We start from the raw sequence: 17,118 nt of genomic DNA on the forward strand, positions 1-17,118 counted from the left end.
GGCACTAACCATTTCATGTCTTGGGGGATTACTTTGAGGTGGTAATTGCCCCTTTTGTCTTTGTGAGCTTGAAGATTCTAGTTGGGTCAATTGGGTTTCCAACATTTTTGTGTGGACTAGGATGTTGTTGATGGTGTTGTCCTTTGCTTGGCTATCCTTTTGCATTTGAGTGAAAAATTCTTGTTGATTCTTTTGCATTTGGAGGACCGCTTTTTGAACATCGAAACCTTGGTCATTTTGTTGATTGTATGGAGTTTGATTTTGGTAACCTTGGTTTTGGTTGAAAAAGGGTCTTTGATTTTGGTTTCTCATGGGAGGTGGGGTGTATGTTGGTTGAGGGTTTTGAACATTTTGGCTTTTGTATGTGAGATTTGGGTGGAATTTGGTGTTTTCATTGTAATAATTGGAATAAGGGGTACCACTCTTGTATGCTTGAAAAGCATTCACTTGTTTATTTGTTCCCCTACATTCACTTTGGTCATGTCCCAAAGTTCCACAATTCTCACATATCCCACTTGGGATTGATGAAGATGCTACCATGGCATTAACATGATGCTTTGGTGATTTTGAGGCTTCTTCAAGTTTAGCCATAGCCTTCTCAAACTTCAAGTTTATGGTATCAATATGAGCACTAAGTTGAGCACCCAATTGAGTAATAGAGTCCACTTCATGCTTTCCTCCTCTAGTAGCCTTGCGAGGTCTACTATATTGTGAATTATGGACCGCCATTTCCTCAATCTTGTTCCAAGTTTGATTATCGTCAACTTCGGTGAACATACCATTTGATCTCATGTTGAGAATGTTTCTTGAGTCTTCATAAATACCATTCCAAAATTGTTGTACCAAGAACCACTCGCTAAGTCCATGATGAGGACACGAGCGACAAATTCCTTTGAACCGCTCCCAAGCTTCATACAAAGATTCTTCATCCCTTTGCTTAAAACCCGTAATTTGAGCTCTTAGTATGTTAGTCTTTTTCGGAGGGTAGAATTTTTTATAGAAAGCTAGAGCCAATTTCTTCCAAGAGTCAATTCCAAGAGTAGCCTTATCAAGGCTTTTCGACCATTGTTTTGTGGTGCCGATTAGAGAAAAAGGAAATAAGACCCATCGAATTTTGTCTTGAGTTACACCGGTTTGTGAGATCGCATCACAATAGTCACAAAAAGTTTCCATGTGTGAGTGAGGGTCTTCACTAGGCATCCCCCCAAATTGGCTTCTTTCAACTAATTGGATAGATGCGGATTTTCAATGAAATTTCCGGTTAAGTGTTGTGGTGTGGGAGTACCATTGGGTAGGTTCTCCTCGGTTGGTACGGAATGTGATGAAAACTTAGGCATTGTGGGTTGATTTTGTGTTGGATTTTGTGTTGGGTTCTCCTCACCTTCTCTTGCAAAAGGGTTGATGAACTCAATAGTATTTGGTTGAATATCTACAACCTCACCAATACCTCTCAAAGTACCTCTAGCAAGTCTTCTATTGTTTGTCAAAGTCCTTTCAATTTCGTGATCAATGGGTAACAAGTTACCTTGTGATCTTCTAGACATGCAAAATATCAAACTAGAAAATAATTAGAACAAACCTTGAGGAGTTTTACTTCCCCAAGACAAAGAAAGACACAACTAATAACAATCTAAGAAAATCAAATCAAGTTAACACCGTCCCCGACAACGGCGCCATTTTTGGTCGGACTCACTTGGAGATTTAGTTTTCGGTTACTTGTCGTTAAGAGAACCTACACCAAAACAATATTTATAACTTCACAAATAACTCTACTATTAGTAAAGAGGCAAGTAAAGGTCGGATCCCAAGGGACGGGTATTGATGTAGGATTTTCGATTGCAAGTAGCGATGTCTAGGGGTGTCACGATTTGGGTTGAGATGAGAAGATCACTAAACTAAATAGCAATAAAAGTAAACAAGCAAGATGGTTAAAAAGAGATGTAAACAATTGATAAAAAGCACTAGGGTGTCATGGGGTCATAGGGGATTCATGGGAATTGATCATACAAATATATTCTCAAATTATAAGCAAGCAATTATTGTTGTGATGGATCGAGTTGGTTTATATCTTACAATCCTAGGAAGGTTTGGGTCCCGGAGCCGAATCGATTAGATTGTACAACACCTAGAAGTCGAATTAATCCTCCCTACTCAACTATATGCATGGTCTAATGAGACTCGAGTTGGTTTATGTCTTACATGTCTCATTGAAAAGGTAAGTGATGGGTAAAAAAATGCAAGGATTCATAAGCTCGCATTTCATCAAACATAACATGTACATAAGTTGAGATCACAACAAGCAAGCAAATAAACTATGAAAACATATTAAATTAAGCATGAATCATCCCCCATGTTGGTTTCCCCTAATTACCCATTAACCCTAGTTAAGGAAACTACTCACTTATTATCAAGTTTAACATGTTAACAAGGTTGTCAATCATATTAACAAAGCAAAACATGATGAATAAATGAAGATGATTAACAATAATTAAAAAGGGATTAAGAGGATAATACCTATTAATGATTCCAAAATAAAGCAAAGAATAATAGAAGTACTTGATGATTGATTGGAAGGTTGTCAATCTCCCAATAATAACCCAAATAATCTTCAATTACCCAAAATAAAAGATGAACAAAAGAGAGATTAAGGAAATGAGATTTGTATTAAGACTTGATTAGAAGTTGATTACAAGATTAAGAAGAGATTAGAATGATATAAACTACACTAAGGATTGATAAGAAGAACATGATTGATTTGATTAGACTAATGGGGTATTTATAGTGGGGATAGGTACACAAATTAGGGTTTACTAAGGGCTTAAATGGCGATTAAGTCCTTGAGGAATCGCTCCTCTCAGAAAAGATGCGAGTCTCCTTTTTGCCAGTCTTTCATAAATCTGCGCATCTTTCATGGAGGGAAAAAAAGGTCGTGTGGGCCTGTAAGAGAATCCGGGAGTCCAAGGTGTCGGGACGGGCGGATTTATGTGTCTCTGGACGGGCGTCTTCATGGCTGGACGAGCGGATTGTGGCATGGTTGGACGGGCGTCTTGTTGCCAAAGACGCTCGGATTCCTCACGTCTTGGACGAGCGTCTTGCCTAGTTGGACGGGCGGATTGTGTTCCAGCATTCTTTTCTTCTCCCAATGATCCTCCGGGATTTAATCGGGGATGCAAGGATTTCTTTATCATTGCCCATCTACTATAATATGTACAAAGGCCTTCTAGTCTTGTCTTCTCTTTGATGCTTGGTCATTAGATTCGATCAATTTAGCTCTATTTTGCCATGAAAAGGCAAGGTTTGCACTCCTCTCCTACAAAGGAAACAAAACCTCAAAGAATATGCAAAACAAAGGACTAAAGATAGTAAATGACCCAAATATGCACTAAAAAGCATAGGAACGAGGCTAATTCGGGGACTAAATATGCTCAAATAATGGTCACATCAAACACTCATCTCCTGAGCCTTAGCATACATAGCTGACCTCTTTGGCGTCATATCTTTGACCTATAAGAGGGATATAAACGTAAGCACATAGCCTACGGCTCAAAGCAAATATGACCCGCACAGAACATACTCGATCTAGTAACCACACATACTCGATCGAGTATATGTCACTCGATCGAGTTACCCACCTACTCGATCGAGTACCCCAACTCCAGAACCTGACGAGAACTGTCCTATAACACACTCGATCGAACCACATACGTACTCGATCGAGTAGCCGATACTCGATCAAGTACTCCCCTTACTCGATCGAGTTGCACAAAATAGTAGCTACTGCCCAACGTATGCATATACGCACTCGATCGAGTCCACCTTACTCGATCAAGTTACCCCCACTGGATCGAGTCATGCTGACGATACTACATTACCCACATGCCTTTAAATTTATAACTTTTCGTAAAAATAAAACAATACGTATACAACATCTCTTATTCACATGTTATTAATATTGCCACATTATAAATCACTTTCACTATACAACATGCTTAACCACAAATTATATCATCATATACTATTACTTTCATCTTTTTCACCACATCCTCCATTAAACCAGATATCCATTAATCCAACATAATCATATGAACATTGGTAAACACATAGCAATCCCCATGACACCCCATAGTGACCGGTTCAAAGTTGTAGGGCGAGTTCACGACTTTAGGACGTCTCCCAAGTCTTTGCATTAGCTCCTAACAACTCCTATCCGGGTTCATTTTAGTTTGACTCTCTAAGTTTATTAGATTCATTAGTTACAGGTTCCAAAATCGTCGCTCTGATACCACTTTGTAACACCCCCATACACTAAGATGCCTTACCCAAGACCGCCTAACGCATGAGAATGCTACCATCTCGGTTGTCCGAGGTAAAGTATATCAAATAGACCATCAAAGAATGTACTTTAAGTAAATAAGTTTAAAGTGATTAAATTCAAAACCAAACTAAGAAATACAGTACAAGTGTTCCAAACCAAAAATCCAACTAAAGTAAATAAAAATATCCCGACACACTAGCGGAAGACTACTAGCTGACTCATGGCGACTCATCCCCAGCTAACCCTCACGCATCCAAGTCATACCTGCTCAATAGCTACTCACCACCCGAATAGATCACCACAGTTTTAAACAATTAAAAAGGGTCAGTTACTGTACAAAGATATAAAATAATAAACCAACAAGTACACAGTCACAATCCTCCATCACCGTCACATCACCAATCATCCGACTAGCCTGAAGGTCTAGCCCTGCCGGATTACCAGTCGCAATAAGTAATCCACACCCTCCAATGGGGTACTGCAGCCATTCCCACCTAGGCCCCGCTCATCTCCATCGAGCGAACAACCCATGTTCCTTAATGTGCACATCCCCCTTGTGATGGGAACCATTAGGGGCAAATCAAGGGCGTGAAGCCACTCCCGAAAGTGACTCCCCTCAGCTGAGGCGCACCTCGCGAGCAACATACAATCCACAACAACCAATTACAATATCAACAATACCAAAATCTTTTAAGATATAGTCACATGCCAACAATCAACAACCATCTTAAAATCATGTATACAATAACTGAGTAGGGAAACCCTACCTGGAATGCAATCACCAAAATCAATACAAGCAGTGGATCAAAAGCGTTCCTCTACGAAATCACCTCATATCAACATATAATCATACAATTACAAACCATCATCAACAATACTCCCAAATACCCCATGTTTAATTAAAACTAACGAATTAACATAAAATTATACTAAGAGATCTTACCCACAATACGATGGTCTCAACGGTATAAAGAACTCTGAAATCCGACGACTTGATGGACAAGAGTTGGTCGTCACACATCCAATCAAACACATTTATAATTCTCAACAAACAACTAGTTAGTGGTTAAGTCGAGGTCGATCCATGGGACGGTGTGCTTTGGGTTCTAAGTCTATCTATCTCAATTTATGCTAGTGTCACAATTGATGGGGTTTGTAGTTGTGTAACTGTGTTCTAAGCTAATGAAAGTAATGAAGTAAAGCAAACAATAAACTAAGAGATGTAAATAATTGGCTAAAAGTACTAGGATATCATGGGGTCATAGGGGATTCATGGTGTTGATCATACAAACATGTTTACAAAGTTGCAAGCAATTAATGTTGTGGAGGAACCGAGTTGGTTTATGTCTTACGGTTCATAGGAAGAGTTGGGTCCCGGAGCCGAATCGATTAGATTGTACAACACCTACAAGTCGACTTAATTTCCTCCTATTCAACTTCTATGCATGGTCTAATAAGACTCGAGTTGGTTTATATCTTACAAGTCAAGTTGAGTAGATAAGAGATGGTAGAAATGCAAGGATTCATAGGCTTAGCATTTCATCAAACATAACATGTGTATAGGTTGACATCACAACAAGCAAGCAAACTAATTATGAAAACATATTAAATTAAGCATGATTAATCCCATGTTGGTTTCCCCTAATTACCCATTAATCCTAGTTAAGAGACTACTCACTTATTATCATGGTAAACATGTCATTAATGGTGTCAATCATCACAACAAGTGTAAACATGATAAGAGAATGAGGAAATAAACAATAAAGAGTAAAGGGTAAAAGAATTATACCAAACTTGAGATGACTCCAAATAATAAAGCAAAGAATAAAAGAAGAGAACTTGATTGATTGATGAAGAGTTGTCAATTCTCCAATAATAACCCAATAATCTTCAATTACCCAATAATAAACTTGAATAATAAACTTGAACAATAATTAAGGAAAGATTAATGTGTAATTTGTGGAAAGATTAAAGAGTAATCTATTCTAATCTACTCCTAATCTAATCTAAGAGGATTTGTTTCTAGCTAAGAGAGCTTGGTTTTCTTTGATTATTACAAATGGGGTATTTATAGTAGGGATTCATTAGGTTAAGCAAGGGTAAAATAGTAAATAACAATGCTAAATGTTGGGTAGGGAATCGCTCCTCTCAGAAAAGATGCCGGTCTCCTTTTAGCTAGTCTTTGAAAAATATGCGCATCTTTCATGGAGAAAGAAGAAGTCGGTTGCACTGGAAAGGAATCCGAGCGGATTGGTCTCGGGACGAGCGGATTACAAGGCTTCAAGACGAGCGTCTTGAGCATGGGACGCTCGGATAATAGGAATGGAAGACGAGTGGATTTGGAGGGGGGACGAGCGGATTGTCTCAGGGGACGAGCGCCTTCAGTCTCGGGACGAGCGGATTGGCGGACAGCTTCTTTGTTTGAGCTCAGATTGTAAAACGGACGTCATTTTCTCATCCAGACTCCTATTGGAGTGATTCAAAAGCCTACATCACTTGTTTTTTCGACGCCGTTCCATCTAGTATAATTTCAGAGCCAAAGGAGCAACCCTAGGTTTGGTTCCGAGCAATTTATTCTTGCATTGACTTCCTTCTCGTCATCCTTGCTTTTTAACCCTATGATCCTTCTATATACTCTTTATTCCTACATCCTTAGTCATCATTCTTGCCTCCTCTTTATACTAGTCCATCTAATATCATAAATAAGCTTCCAAATATGCAAGAAAGACGGGAATTTCCGCCTTATTATCTTCTTTCCTACAAAACATACGAAATGCACTAGGAAAGCAAAATAGAAAGCATTTGACGGATAAAATGGCTATGGAATGTTATAATAGTATGAAAAATAGGCTCAATTAGGGGACTAAATGTGCGCAAATATGAGTCATATCAAATATCCCCAAACCGAACCTTTACTCGTCCCGATTAAAGAGGTGACAAAAACTAGGACCCTTATTCAAACTAACATACTAATATAGCCGATGTGAGATAATTAGCGGGTCTCACTCCGCCCCTTTAACTGTGAGACAATTAGCGGGTCTCACTCCACCCCTTTAACTCACAACAATACAACCATGAGGTAGGATGCCTTCTTGCAAGGCAAGGTGGGTCTTGACAAAATGGCGACACATCCAAGCATTAAAGCACACAAAACAAGTAATGGATGCATCTACAAAAGAATAGCCACTTTCCTCATCTAAGTGGAGGAAATTATCTAAAGGGGAAGCAATTCAAGGGTACACATTCCATCATAGATACGGTTTCTTCAAACTACTAAGCCTAGAAGGATACCAATAAATCACCTCCAAGTTGTGTCAAGCTAGGGTACCTTTGTCCTCAATCGTTAAATGCTTTTATCAAGAATAGGCTCCCTATGGTGTTAGAAACACTGGAGGATCACGGAACTTCCCTTCTTGCCTAGACAAGAAGAAGGGTCGTCCCCTCTCTACCATGCACAAAAATGGATATACGATGGATAAAGGGATCGATAGTATTTGAGTTTCATTTGGGAGTTTGCTTTTGTTGTTTGTTTTTCCCCCCAATTTCTTGTGGCATATAACATTTGAGAACACTTTCTTTTTGCCATTTCTTTTGATGTTTGGCATTTCAACACTTGACAACTTTCAACTTTTTTTGCATTTCTTTTGAACATTTTCAAAGTCACCCCAATTAGTAACGATGGTGCCTTATATTTGAAGCATAGAAGTTTTCATTTTTGTTACTCCTCTTTTCTTTTGATGCATTTGCAAACCTTTTCTTTTCTTTTCTTTTCTTGAACTCAAATTTGAACAATTTTTTGTGCCCATTCCCTTTGATGACAAAATGTATGGTAGAACATGGACGAATGATGGTTGCATGGTTTCAAGGGTCACCTTGGAATAAACGGTAGCCAAGGAGTTATCACACCACAAGGTACTCTTGACTAGGCCTTAATCCATGGGTCAAAGGATACTAGCATGACACATCCTAGGGTGTTTTACAAGTATTCTAACAAGCAAAGTCTTAAGAAGAAAAGGCATCTACTAGGGCCTATATGCACTTGTCAAGCTTCCCAAGTAGACGGTTTCACAAAATTTTTCTAACATGCAACTATATGCCATGAAGCAACTAACATATATACATCCTAATGCATATGATTCTACCAACTAGTATGCCATATAATCTAAATGCAATTCCTAAATTCACATTGTTTATATCGCATAAATCAAAATAAAGCCACATAGTCATTAACATAGAGAGGAAAAAGGAGATTGGAAAGATCTTACCATGCGGTCTTCTATATCCTCATGTCTCGGATGTGGTGTAGTCAATCAATGTGAGAAAGGATGGACAAACACAATATATACAATATGTACAAGACTACACTACAAAGGAAATGAACATGTTTTTGAGTTTTTCAATGTTTTTAATTTTTTTGGGTTTTGTTTTTATGAAATTAAAAGACATATTTTTGTGATTTTTCGAAATTTTTCAATTTTTATGCATTTTTGGAATATAAATTCCCATCCCCCACTTTATTTTGGACATTGTCCTCAATGTACACGAAGGAGTAGGAATAAAAAGGAAATACATGTTTTTGGATTTTTGAATAAATGCAATGATATGAATGCATGCATGCTCTAACTAAATGCAATTCTATATGACATATATAACAAATGAATGCAATCTAAACTATATTATATGATGCATGATAAATGCTTAAGTCACCTATGATCAAACCTCCCCAAACCGATTTAAACACTATTTCTAGTGTAGAAGAGAATAGGATTGGTCATTAGTGACTATGCATGGATTCTAGTCTATATGCAACTATCTACATGAATCATCTGAGATATATTACAATGCAACTATACTATATGAACTAACTAATGTAAATGCAATATGAAATATAATACAAATGCAAGCTAAAAGTATATGTATATAACTAAATGCAAGTGTAAATGTAATGCAAAGTCAAAGGAAAGGATATCTTACAAATGGTGGTTTGAGGGAGGACTCCACCAAACTCATTCCTTGTTGCCATGGTTATTAATGTTGTCCATGTTGCTTAATGCTCTCAATAACCGGTCAAATGCTTGAGCACAATCCTCAAATAAGCATGAATAAGGTTTGTTCCAATTCAAAATAAAGCTTGGCCAAGGAAGCTTATCACTTATTCTCTCTTTCACCTTGCCCTTGTCACTTGAGTCTTTGTAATGCTTCAAACCGGCAAGCCCATGATTCTTGTCAACATAAGGTATGAAGTATGGTTCATATTCGTCCGGAGACTTCCACTCACCACCTTCTCCTTCAATTTTTGTGATGATGATAGCACTTTGATTATTCAATCTTTCCAAGGTAGAAGGAGAATTCTCATAACATTGATGATCGGATACCTTAAGAGTTGAGATTGTGGGTGCCAAATCTCCACAAGCACGTTCATTTGCAAGTTTGTTCTTGAGCTTTTCTACCAAGTACCCTTTATTTGATAATTTGACTTTTTGGAGAAGGTCCACCATATCATCTCCAACAATCATAGGTTCCATGGTGGGTGCGAATAGGTCTTCATGGTCAATAGGAAAGAGGAATTCATCTTGTTCATGGAAGCATACCTCAAACTTCTCAAGGATAGGCTCCTCAAGTGGGGCAATGTCACAACTCCATTCCTCTTCTTCAGTGCAAGACACATATTCCGCATAAGCTTCTTCCATAGGCTTGTCATCATCGCTATCTCCATAAGAATCATAAATGGGGGCTTCATTCTTCTTCATTAATTCTTCCTCCACCAGCTCAATGTTCACATCAAAAGTCACACCCTCATACTCACAAAGGCTAAGAGTATTTGGCTTATTCAACTTCATGTCTTCCTCATCAAATGCCACACTTTCATACTCACAAGAGCTTAAGGAGATTGGCTCTTCCCACTTCACATCTTCTTCATCAAAGGTCATTGCCTCAAATTCACACTCATGTTCAATGCTCAAGGATTGGTGGGGAGTGTTTGTTTGGGATTCTTTCATTTGGGCAATTTGAATCTCCAATTCCTCACCTTGGGTAACAATGCCTTGAAAAACATTCCCTCTTTTGGCTTTCCTCTAGCATTTGTTTGAAGAAGTTTTGATGATCTCCCATCATTTGGAGAATCACATTTTGAATGGGTTCATCTTCTTATTGTGGGTATGTGTGAGAGTGCTCATATTGTGGTATTTAGAATTGATTGTAAAGTGAGTATTGGGTGGGTGGTTGTTGTGGATAATGGATGTGGTGATTTTGGTGGGAAAATTTGGGGTAATAGCTAGGATTTTCATTGTATGAATAGTAAGGTAGGTTTGTGTTGACTTGCTCCTCAAACTCCTCATACTCAAAAGATCCACCACATAATCTATATGTCAAGTCTTGAGCCATCATAGCTAAGACAAGGAAACAACTACAAGCATGGAAACTACACAAAAACGGTAAGAACAATCCTTGAGGAACAAGTCCCTCAAGGTGAAAGAAAAATCAAAATAGACAAACAAGTAAGAACTTAATCACATAGCACCATCCCCGGCAACGGCGCCATTTTGATGTAGATGAGAGTTGGTCGTCACACATCCAATCAAACACATTTATAATTCTCAACAAATAACTAGTTAGTGGTTAAGTCGAGGTCGATCCATGGGACGGTGTGCTTTGAGTTCTAAGTCTATCTATCTCAATTTATGCTAGTGTCACAATTGATGGGGTTTGTAGTTGTGTTCTAAACTAATGAAAGTAATGAAGTAAAGGAAACAATAAACTAAGAGATGTAAACAATTGGCTAAAAGTACTAGGATATCATGGGGTCATAGGGGATTCATGGTGTTGATCATACAAACATGTTTACAAAGTTGCAAGCAATTAATGTTGTGGAGGAACCGAGTTGGTTTATGTCTTACGGTTCATAGGAAGAGTTGGGTCCAGGAGCCGAATCGATTAGATTGTACAACACCTACAAGTCGACTTAATTTCCTCCTATTCAACTTCTATGCATGGTCTAACAAGACTCGAGTTGGTTTATATCTTACAAGTCAAGTTGAGTAGATAAGAGATGGTAGAAATGCAAGGATTCATAGGCTTAGCATTTCATCAAACATAACATGTGCATAGGTTGACATCACAACAAGCAAGCAAACTAATTATGAAAACATATTAAATTAAGCATGATTAATTCCATGTTGGTTTCCCCTAATTACCCATTAATCCTAGTTAAGAGACTACTCACTTATTATCATGGTAAACATATCATTAATGGTGTCAATCATCACAACAAGTGTAAACATGATAAGAGAATGAGGAAATAAACAATAAAGAGTAAAGGGTAAAAGAATTATACCAAACTTGAGATGATTCCAAATAATAAAGCAAAGAATAAAAGAAGAGAACTTGATTGATTGATGAAGAGTTGTCAATTCTCCAATAATAACCCAATAATCTTCAATTACCCAATAATAAACTTGAATAATAAACTTGAACAATAATTAAGGAAAGATTAATGTGTAATTAGTGGAAATGTTAAAGAGTAATCTATTCTAATCTACTCCTAATCTAATCTAAGAGGATTTGTTTCTAGCTAATAGAGCTTGGTTTTCTTTGATTATTACAAATGGGGTATTTATAGTAGGGATTCATTAGGTTAAGCAAGGGTAAAATAGTAAATAACAATGCTAAATGTTGGGTAGGGAATCACTCCTCTCAGAAAAGATGCCGGTCTTGTAACGCCCCGTAATTTCGGACCGTTAATATATTTCGGAAATAATTAATTAAACGAGTAAAATTTGATATTAATGTATTTAAAGTAAAAATAATTCAAAGAAATATAATTTTATTATATTTTGAAGAAAAGTATTTATTTTGATAGTTTCGAAATGTTTAAAAATAGTTTAAACCGTGTAAAAACTTTTTATTTCGAAATAAGGGCATATCGGGGGGAAAATGACAATTCTTTTGAAAATTGGGTAAACGATTTTGGAAATGGGTCGTATGAGTATTCAATTTTCTTGTAATCTCGTGTTTAAGAACTTTGGTCTTGTCGGAATTTGCGTTTGACAAACGGTTTTAATTATTATCGAAACGAGCCAAAACCGACTCGTAAAATCCCGACTAAACCCGCACCTTTCCTCTCTTTCTCCCCCCTACCCGCGCACCCCTTCCCCTTTCCCTTTTTTCTGATTTTTCTTTTCCTCTATCACCTTCCTTCATGTTCCAAAAACACCATTTTTATAAAACTTAAGCTTTTAAGCCAAAATTCATCATAACTTCCTCATTTCTAGTCGGTTTTTCACATAATTTATATTTCCGGAATCCTCTCGTCGAGATCTACAACCTGGTATATTTTAATTTCAGTTTTCTTGAAGTTGTTTTAAGACGAATTTTGGCAAATTTCGGTATTTATACTTATTATTGTGTTTTTATTGTTTATTTAGGTGAAGAATTGGAAGACGAGTTTGGGGACTCGTATATTGTCGAAGATAGCGGATAGTTGCTTGTTAGGGTTTGGTTTTTAAGGTGCTAATTGCTCATTTTCTAGCTTAAGGTAACATATTTCGAGTTACTCGACGAATAATCGTCACATTCTTTGTTGTTTTTGTATGTTTTGTGATTTTTGTTTGAGTAGTAATTTTCACATGATAAAATTGGATGCATGCATGTCTAATGCTTGTCTTTTGTTAGTTTAAGTTAGCATATTAGTTTAGGAACGATTAAGTAATGTTTAAAACGGAGTTTAAATGAACAAAAACGGAAAAATGGAGGTGTAGGGGTGGCGGCGAGAGTTCGCAGCCCACGGCTGGCCCGGGTTGGTCCGTTGCATGTTTCGCGGTTTTCCATGCAATATTTGTCATTTCGGGTTTATTAATGTCATAGTTAGTATGAGTACACTTTTGAATTAAATCATATTAGTAGTAAAAATTATGTTAAAGGTAAAAATTATGTTTATATTGGTAGTTGCACATGTTAGTATAGGTGAGAAAATGAAATTGTAAATAATAGGCTCAAAATGAATTTTATAGCATTAATTGCAATGTTTTGATGATTGTGCTTGGCCGAGCCTTGGTCCCTTTGATGATTCGATGTCGATCAATTGTGTGATTGGTCACCGCAATTTAACCCGTACTGTCGCCGCAGGTCAGGGTTGCGGGTAAAAATTCGGTTGGATGAAATTTTATATGAATTGGATAATCGGCCTTTTTCTTGTTTTAGGCCATTTATCAAGTTTTAAAGTTCACATGTATGGTTGGTTGAATTTAATAGTTTCTTATATTGTAGAAATGGCCCTAGATTCCCTGAAGCCTTTAATATTGTTAATATTGCTAGAATTGGTATTGAATACTTCTTGCAGGTTGTTGTGTTTGTCATAGATAGGTCTTTATAGTCTCTGACGAGTATATGTTCACTGCTTAATAGCCTTTGTGTTCCTGACTAGTGGATTTATATCCAAGTTGGGGCATGACCTCGTTACTTATTTTGATAGTAAGTGGTCAGCTTAAGTACTAGCCAACCCTTTGGTGGACTCCTTAGGGTACTCACTTTGTTTTAGAAAAATTGTGGGTCTTGGGTGCGGTGGTGTGTATCCGCATGTCTAGGTCTGCGCAGATTTTAGGCTAGGGTTGTGTTGTGTCTTGGCCATGTTTTATTAATATTAACCGCTGAGCCAAGATACCGGTTCGATTACCTTCCCTACCTCGTGGTATAGACTCGAGTTACAGAGTGACTATTGACGGTGCTAAGAACTTATGCCTGTCTTTGATATATTGCCCTTTCTTGTATGGTGACTTTATGAACTCGTAATAGGTGAGATGTAAGCCGATTCTGATTGATAAAGTTTGGATTACTACTTGTTATATGTTTCACATGATAGTTTAAATTGGTCGATTTAGTATTCATATGTTAGAATACTTGGAAATTAGATTAATTATCATGTTGTTTACATGTTACACTACATGTTACATTAAATATGACGTTTCGTGGTCGGGAGGACTCGAAGTTACTCCCCACTGAATTGTGGCTTTCGTGTTTGTATAAAATGCGATTGACAGGTACTTGATGCTTAGTTGGGGTACACAGACGAGCTAGTGAGCAAAAAGGAACCTTGGACCTAGTTTTGGCTATTTTTATAGTAAACCTTTAGACTTTTGGTTTTGTATATATTTTGAAGGGACATATGTCTCCCTCTTTTTCTTTGGGTTGTATCATTATATTTTCTTATCATTAGCTATGGCATGTAAATTAGTTCGTTAGCATTGCAGGTTTTGGCACCCTCCTCTTGGGAATGTTGGAAATGTTTGTGATTGGTTTAGGAAAGTTTTAAAAATTACAGGTTTTGTCTAGTTGAACCAATTACAAACATATCCTGTCAGTTTTTCTGTAGAATTTACGCGTTTATTTATCGCTAATTTCTATGGGTGTCACAGTTGGTATCAGAGCTTGTTGCTCCCAACGCACGTTTGTGCACCCCACTTAAAATTACTTGACCTTTAAATAATAAACTTGAGAGATGGGTAGGATGGGTAGATTTAGGATTTTATGCGGTAGTCTGTTTGTGATTGCTAATTGATAGGTACTAATTGATTTTCTCTTTTGTAAGATGGCTCCGCCAAGAAGAGACATTGATGATGCTATCTTACTAGTTCTTACTCAAATTCTCCAAAACCAACAAAACCAACAGAATCAACAAGCTCCTCTTCCTCCTCCGCCTGCTTAGGGTACTCCAGGCACCTATACTTGGGTGGCTAATCAGTTAACCCGAATCAACACTCCCACTTATGGTGGAGAGATTGATCCAGTTGCTCTTACAGGGTGGTTTCGGGAGTTGGAGAAAAGCTTTACACTGTATGATGTTAAGGAGGAACATAAAGTGAAGCTAGCCTCTCACTTCCTAGTACGAGAAGCAGATCGATGGTGGTCCATGACTGGGCCTACCGTTTCAGCTGAACCGGGATTTGACTGGGTACGTTTCAAGGAGTTAGTGGAGGCCTGATTCTATCCGCAAGAACTGAAACAGCAGAAGTTGAAGGGATTCATGGAGTTAAAGCAAGGAAGCCTTCCAGTTCAGACCTTCACCGATAAATTCAATGAGTTGGCTCATTATGCAACTAGATTGGTGAAGGATGACAATGAAAAAGCCTTCTTTTATCTTAAAAAGCTCTCTCCTAAGATCAAAAGTATGGTCCGCCGAGACTCCACTAGCTTTGTTTCAATTTACAATGATGCTTTGTGGGTTGAAAATTCCCTAAAAGACATTGAAAATGAAGCTCGTGCAACCAGTTCTAATCTTGGCAAGAGGCCTTTATATCCATCTTCTAGGCCCTTTACTCCTTCACCTAGGTTCATCTCTTCTCCCTCTGACCCAAACAAGAGGAGATTTGTTTCTAATGTTCAAGTTAACCGGGGTGGTCAATCTTCAGCTTTTAATGACAATAAAGGTACTAAAGACCGAGTGTGCTATAACTGCAAGAAACCAGCACATCCTGGTAAATGCTTTGTTGATCCTATCATATGCTTTTCATGTAACAAACCGGGCCACAAGGCCAATGTTTGCCCGGAGAGGAAGGTGACGGCTCCTACTACTCCAGTGAGGCCAGTGAGGCCGAAGGGTCGGATCTTTGTCATGAGCCGAGCAGAAGCTGAGGCACACCCTGATATCATTACCGGTACATTTTCTATTTTTGATGTTCCTTGTTTGGCACTATTTGATACGGGTGCCTCTTTATCTTTTATTTCAATAAAACTCTCCGCTAAGTTATCATTTGAATCATCACAAGAAGAAAGCACATCTATATCCTTACCCTCTGGTGATGTCTTTTCCTGTTTTAAAATCTATCCGGAGGTCCCTATTTCTATTGTGGGATCTATATTTCCAGCAAATCTTTTCCAATTTCCGCTTGAAGAATTTGATGTCATTTTGGGCATGGATTGGTTACATACTTATCATGCTCGATTTGAATGTCGAGATCAGAAAATAATTCTTACAAGCCCTTCAGGTCACCGTGTGTCTTATCAAATGGTTCAAAGACAAACCGGTACTAAATTAATTTCTGCTATGAAGTTTGTCAATGCGATGAAAAAGGGTCATCAAGCCTTCTTGTGTATGGTGACTCCTTCTGATTCTTCCTCTCTACCTCCTAAAGAGAACATTCCTGTAGTATGTGAATTTCCCGAAGTTTTTCCTGATGAGCTACCGGGAATTCCTCCTGAAAGGGAAGTTGAATTTGCTATTGATCTTATTCCTGGTACCGGCCCTATTGCTAAAGCTCCTTATAGGCTGGCACCGTCTGAAATGAAAGAGCTGAAAACTCAGCTGGATGATTTGATTGTCAAAGGTTTTATCCGACCTAGCTCTTCACCTTGGGGTGCTCCTGTTCTCTTTGTAAGAAAGAAGGATGGATCTATGCGATTATGCATAGATTATCGTGAACTTAACCGGGTTACTATCAAGAATAAATATCCTCTTCCTAGAATTGATGATCTTTTCGACCAACTCCGTGGTGCTTCTAGTTTTTCTAAAATTGATCTTCGTTCGGGCTATCATCAAATTCCAGTCCGAGAAGCTGATATTCCTAAAACCGCCTTCAGTACGAGATATGGTCATTTCGAGTTTACGGTGATGCCATTCGGTTTGACCAATGCTCCAACAGTATTCATGGATCAGATGAACCGTACTTTCAGAGAACACCTTGACAAATGTGTTGTGGTGTTCATTGATGACATCTTGATCTATTCTAAATCTGAAGAAGAACATGCTAAACACCTTCGTGTTATTTTAGAGATTCTGCGCCGTGAAAAATGGTATGCTAAATTCTCTAAAT

The 17,118-nt window shown here is 37.9% G+C and overlaps 1 long non-coding RNA gene and 1 other non-coding gene across 2 annotated transcripts; both read left to right on the forward strand.

Annotated features, from left to right (window-relative positions):
* Positions 1 to 859: 859 nt before the first annotated feature.
* Positions 860 to 966, forward strand: LOC141609846 (small nucleolar RNA R71). Its single transcript, XR_012527752.1, has one exon. It is a non-coding gene; the product is annotated as a small nucleolar RNA R71 (small nucleolar RNA).
* An 11,536-nt stretch (positions 967 to 12,502) lies between these two features.
* On the forward strand, positions 12,503 to 14,532 carry LOC141609154 (uncharacterized). Its single transcript, XR_012527253.1, has 3 exons — positions 12,503 to 12,641; positions 12,739 to 12,848; positions 14,350 to 14,532. It is a non-coding gene; the product is annotated as an uncharacterized LOC141609154 (long non-coding RNA).
* The last annotated feature ends 2,586 nt before the right edge of the window (positions 14,533 to 17,118 follow it).

This window comes from Silene latifolia, chromosome 10 (genome assembly GCF_048544455.1).
Source record: "Silene latifolia isolate original U9 population chromosome 10, ASM4854445v1, whole genome shotgun sequence".
Classification (NCBI taxonomy): Eukaryota; Viridiplantae; Streptophyta; class Magnoliopsida; order Caryophyllales; family Caryophyllaceae; genus Silene; species Silene latifolia.